A 6,210-nucleotide genomic window follows, 5' to 3' on the forward strand; every position below is an offset into this window, starting at 1 on the left:
TAAATATTGGGTGATTTTTTTCAAGTATTACACTGGGCTTAGAGAATAAAAAAAAAAATTTAAAAATCGATTTTTAGTTGGATTCAATGCAAGTGGTATATAGGGGACAATGCATTGCCTTGGAAAATAATCAGTCACAGTTACATTGTAGACAATAGATAACAGCAATAGAAATTTCTGAAATGAGATCTTCTAAAAACAGATGTTTTTAGAAGATCAGGTTAATCAAGCATTATTAGCACTTGCAGAAGATGCTGGGCTGCTCAATATGTGAATATCCACCATCAGAAGAATGCCATCTGCAAGGACTTCTCTGCAAAGATTTCTCCTCACAATACAGAGCATACAAAAGTGATTAGTTCAGATTCAGTGTTTCAAATTTACATGCTTTAATTTGGGCAAATGAAGCTCATTTGAACTAGTTTCCAGAAGGTGAGTCAGACAGAAAATGTCCTCCTCAATGAAAAGTAATAAAAAATAATCCCAGGTGCAAATCAGGTACTATCTGGGACACAGAATTTCACATAGGGAGCTTCTGTGGTGGAGGTATATGGAAAAAGTCTGGCTTCACTGCCTCAAATGTCTCTTTTCTGGTGAACCACAGGAACAAAAGTTTGGGATCCTGAGACTTGCTGCTGAGTTTATTTTGAGATGTAGCATTACTTGACACGCTAGCAGCCATGTGTGGGTAATAATACCATTGTAGACATTTTCACCTGCCAGTCAGTGTGCCATATTTCATTTGCTTCTATAAATTCTTCAATTATACCCTCATTTCTTTCTGTTGTTCTGTTACTTTCATATGGGATACTCATTTCTACTATTTATTTCTAAAAAAATTGTATTTATTTCTAAATAACTACAGTCTAAAATTCCATGGTAGTCAGCAGCAAGAATAATCAATACTTAACTGATTTTGATTACTGATTAATACCAATCATATTATCAGTTATAGTAGTAGTGACAGTGATTACTGAGTGAAAAATACTACAAATGTAGCCTGTAGAGTACCAGAGTAATTCCTACTGAAGAAACTTTTAAAATTACCTTTTCTTTTAGTGTTTCAAACACATTCTTACATACTTCTAGTTCAAAGAATCCATTTATCTATAGCTTAATTTCAAAATATTCTAGTACATTAAGGGGCTTCACCCACTGTCCACTTTGATCATCTGGATCTACCTAAAGTGAATGAGTCATGAAAAATTGAAAAGTAAAAGTAATGAAAAGAAAATAACAATTCTTCCAAATGAGAAACAGAGGAGGTCATCAAGGAAAATAGTGTGTTGGTCCTGCTCTCAAACAAAAAAAAATGGCTTGCAAAACACAAAATGCAGCATCCTACTACCAGGTAATGTCTGTTTCAGCAAGAACAGCTAGACTACCCAGACAGAGTTATTCAGTGAGGCACAGTTCACAGAGCTAGTGGTGAGTCCCTGACTATGGTGCTGTTGGCATGGTGACTGTCTTTCCAGCAACATAGTAAGAAGTCTGTTATCATCTTTATTTCTTCCTGCTTCCATCTGATGATCTTTTCTGGAAGATTCTTTTCCTGAGGAAAGATTTTTTTCTTTTTCAAAGATGTATATCTTAGTTCAGTTGATGTACTCCTCATTTACTTGATAAGAGCTTTTTGTCCTCAGAATGGGGACAGATATAACTGCACATGCTCTGAGTTTCGTATCCCCTTCTTACTTTGACCTGCAGGGCAGTTCAGGACCCTTAAAAACCCAAAAATTATTATCCTGCTTGTTTTTACACATTGGAGTCAAGTTTTCATCTTTACTGCAGTCAAAATGAAGCTTCATGTAATACCTACTCCTAACTGGGTCCCACAAGCAAAGCTTTTTCTGTAAGGATTGCATTTATATTGCCCACCTCTTTTCCCTGCAGCCTCACACACAGATCTCAGTGGCCTCTCCAGTCCACAGAGGAAGTATATAAAAGTCATTTAAAAGAAGCTGTGATAAAGGGAGAAGGGAGGAGCCTACATAAGAGCAGTATTTACAGACAGGAGAGTTCAACAGTCATACATAATGGGGTAATATAATACTATTTTTAAAAAATCAGGTACAACTGTTTACAAAAAGATGAGATAACCTGTTTCAGGAAGTTGGTATATTACTGTAGGAGATCTCCTGTAGGTAGAATAAAGAAGCTAAAGTAATCTTCAGATGCTGCCTACCTTTCCTTCTGCTAAAAAAAGAGGCCAGACTGACAGCTGTGGGATTTAGAGAAATCCATATTTCTGATTGCTATTTTATAATTGTTAGGTATTTCAGCTGCTTTGTGTTCAGCAATATATATCTTATAACCCTAGTCCTACCAAAGACAAAATGCAATTATCTCCATCTATCTAGTCAAAGTTATTTATGAAACCCTGAAAATGGTGCATTTTATCTGATTACACCAGTCCAATAAAATTCACCTAAAAGCTCGTCAGTAACACAGTGATTTTAAAATGGGTCTGTGTTTGACCTGCATTTAGACTTGTGTCATAAGCAGTTTTCTCACATATGCTCAAAGGTATTGGGTAACAGTGATTTGCATGTCCCAGGCAGAGTTGTCTGAAAGGGTCACGTCCACAGCCCTATAAGGAAAGTGGGACTAGATCAGTTGGGAGGGAAAGATGCTATGCACATCATGTAGTCCTTTTTTCTTACATTTTGAAATTCAGCATCTTCAGAAAACTTTTTTTCACTGAGTCGGTCTTCTTCATCTAATAGAATGGTATGAAAAAGGAAAAAAAAAAAAAAGACTAAAATTTTGCTTCAGTTACCCCAAGTAATCCTACTCCCAAACTAATTAATCTCATTCTTCCAAAGCTGCAACTGAAGCTCACATTTGGTCGCAAGGGTTTTGTGCTTTGACCGCAATCAGTTGTTAAAAGGCAAGCCAAAAGGGATAAGGCCAAAAAAAGGCCAAGATAGGATTCCTACTTTAGAGAATATGAAGCTGCTGACTGCAGCTCCAGATATTAGCACAACTTGTTTCCAGGAGTCTGAGTTCAGTGAGGCGAATTTCAGCGAGCCTTTGCCCAGGTGTGAGGGCAGAGATTCTTCCTCCTGCCACTGTCAGTGAGGCCGAGGTGTTTCCATTCTTCTGTACCCCGTCTAATATTTCTGACTGAAGTGGCATGGCAAGGCTAATTAAGTCAGCAAGACTGCATTAATCTCATGGCTCCTAATTGCCATTTTAACAATCCATGTCTGGCAATTGAGTCTCCCACCAAGACGCAACAAATACAGGCAGTAAAATAAAGGACATTTCTTCCAGACACATAATGATACTCTCCCATGTATCTCTGGCATTGTATTAAATATTAGAATATAAAGGTGGCAAGGTTTAGAAGAGGCCCTTATGTCAAATCACCACGAAGAGATTCCAGTTCATCATTAATATTTTCAAATCAAATTCCAAATAGGCTTAGTTATCTTGCCAGAGAATTCATTGTTTGAATACAAAACCCCAAATATTTTAATACCATTGAACACACACACGTGCACACACACACACTCACAAAATAAACTTACCTGGCATTACAGTTTTGTATTATTTCATTTGTTTCTCAAGATGCAGAAGAATACAGATTCTGGAATTGAATAGCATAGAATGCCATGATGTTTCAAGAAAGCTGATGTCCTTAATATTAGGACCCAAATTCAATAAATTTGCCTGCATTCAAATACAAAAAAATCTTAAATTCCCTGCATTCAATATCAATTTTGATTCCACCAAAATTAAAAATTATCAATAAATCAAAAATATCAATGTCATCTCTTCATCAGAGGTACTGATATGGTTCACTACTTTGAATTCCAAAATGGCGTACATTAACATTCTAGTTTTGAAATAATTTTAAATTTTGTTTGAATAAGTTTCTTTAATGTATTCAGCAGTATGGCAAATGGAGCTACTATTACACTTGTACAGAGAGAATGTAAAATTAAGTCATCTGCTCACCACGTGTGGGAAAAGTAAAGCTATGAGAGAATTCAAAATAGAGGGATTTACAGATGGAAGAAGACATTTTGTTCTTCCTCAAACTGGTTTTATTGTCATGTTTTTACTTCTGCTTTTATTTTCTTGAAAAAAAATAAATGAGGCTAATCCTTAACTGAAATTCATTTTGAAAGCCTATACATCAAATAGCATGCCCAGAATGCACAGGAGGGGATAGACAGTCCCTGCAATGTAGGGATGAAAACTGTTCTCCATCTTATTTTGTGTCCTTAAAAGGTCTGTGTGCAGCCCTTCAAGCTGCAATCCTAGGTGAAAAGAATTTTCTGTAGTTCCTTATCTGTTATAATTCCTAAGAGTGAAGTTTGTCAAGATTGTAGTGCTACTATTAAGGAATACAAATTTCATAGATTCTCCTGTTTCAAAATGACCATGTGGACTGAAGAAGTATCTCCAAGTTAACTGAAAACAAATTAACACTTGATAAAACACTTAGTAAATTCCAAAATACAACGTTCTCTTCTGTATATGTGAAAATATTGAAAATGCACAAAACCAAAAAGATTTCAAATGTTAACATCTTCTTGGTAGTCTGAATAATTCAAGGGAAAGGTAGAAAAAAGTGGATACTAGACCATTCACCAAAAAGGTGATATTGAGTTCATATCAATCTAGAAAATGTGTTCTCTTGATTTTCCAGGAAAGAATATCCTGAAACAGAAAAAGAAAATAGACTGCAAGTGTATACTGTGATTTACAAATCATTATTTTAAAAGGAAGGAAAAGCTAAAACCACAAGCACATAGAGCACAGAAGTGACTTCAGTTACTCTTTCTGCTGAGAACAAATTCCACAGAATCTCATTGTTAAAAAATGGCTCCCTTTCTACTTTGAACCCTAATTGTGGAGTCTGTTAAGGATCTTGGTTCTTAATTGTTCACTCAGTCCCGTTTGTAACAATAACCTACAGGATGTGGAAAACAGTCATAAATTATCAAAACCTGTCCCCAAATTGTTCCATTTTTATGGTGCGAAGTCTTCATGTGGGAAAGGGAGCAGAAAAAAATTATGTTGTTTCAGGGAACAAAGCCCCAAAATTTGCACTTTGCATGCATGACAGGGAAAGTAACAAGCAGTTTCATGGTGGTTTAGTAATGGTGTTTGAGTAAACGATAATAAATCCCAGTTCCTCCAAAAAGTGGGAGCCACTCCTTCCTCACTGGTGGGTGCATCCTTTGAAAGCAGACCAAGCGCCCAGGGCAGCACAGAGGACAGAAAACACAAACCACAGAGGAGATAAGGTCACTAAACACCTTCCAGGTGACACCGTTCTGCTCCAAAAGGGACGATTCCCCTGCAGGAGCTCCCCAGCTCCGCTCTTCCCTTCTCCCTCCTCCTCCCCGCACAAAGAGCAGCACAAGCTTTATGCTTTGAAGTAATGAATGAACCTGAAGGATGCACTGCCAAGCCATGCAAAATTAATTAGGTCAAGGGCTCGGGTGGCTGCAGGGTGACTGTTACACTGACATTTTTAAGCAGCCTGTCTGTTGCACAGCAGCCCTCCCAGTTGTGCCATCCCAAAGATCAGCGTTATGGGACGTGTTCATCAAATCACTAAACATAATCATATCTCCTTTTATAACTGTCATGGCTTCTTTCCTACATGCTCACTCCCCTCTCTTTTTCTTCTGTGTTGTATTTATTATTATTATTTTCCCTACAAGAAATGAAAGGTTTCTAAAATATCAAAAGGTTTTTTTCCTTGGTACAACAGCTCCCTCTAATGTTCTCTTTTTTCCTTCATTTACTGACGGAGAGGAAAAAAAGTGTGAGTTATAACTTAAAAATTGATGAGCAGTGTTTCTTTGGCCATTCCTCTGTGTTGTGAATACATAAACACCAAGGCTCAAACTGGCAACAATTCTTCTTAGACACTTTATATCTATCTGAAAAATAGGCTTTATCAAGGGTACCAAACAATTACAATATGTTTAAAAAGACTGTAAATATAACCTAGGTTGGTTTCCCCTGTCCAGACTTCTTTGTTGCTTTTCAGGGTTTCAAAGATCTGTGGTTTGATGGCAGACACTGACTTACAAATATTTTATTTATTTATTGTCTTGTTCCATCTCTGAGTAGGTAAGGAGATGTGAACAGATGTGCTGTTCTGACATGTCTTTTAGAAGCCTGTGAGTAGAAAAGTGCTGAATAAAAATACCCCAACCAAATCAACCCAAATCCCATGGAAAA

This window comes from Melospiza melodia, chromosome 2 (genome assembly GCF_035770615.1).
Source record: "Melospiza melodia melodia isolate bMelMel2 chromosome 2, bMelMel2.pri, whole genome shotgun sequence".
Lineage (NCBI taxonomy): Eukaryota > Metazoa > Chordata > Aves > Passeriformes > Passerellidae > Melospiza > Melospiza melodia.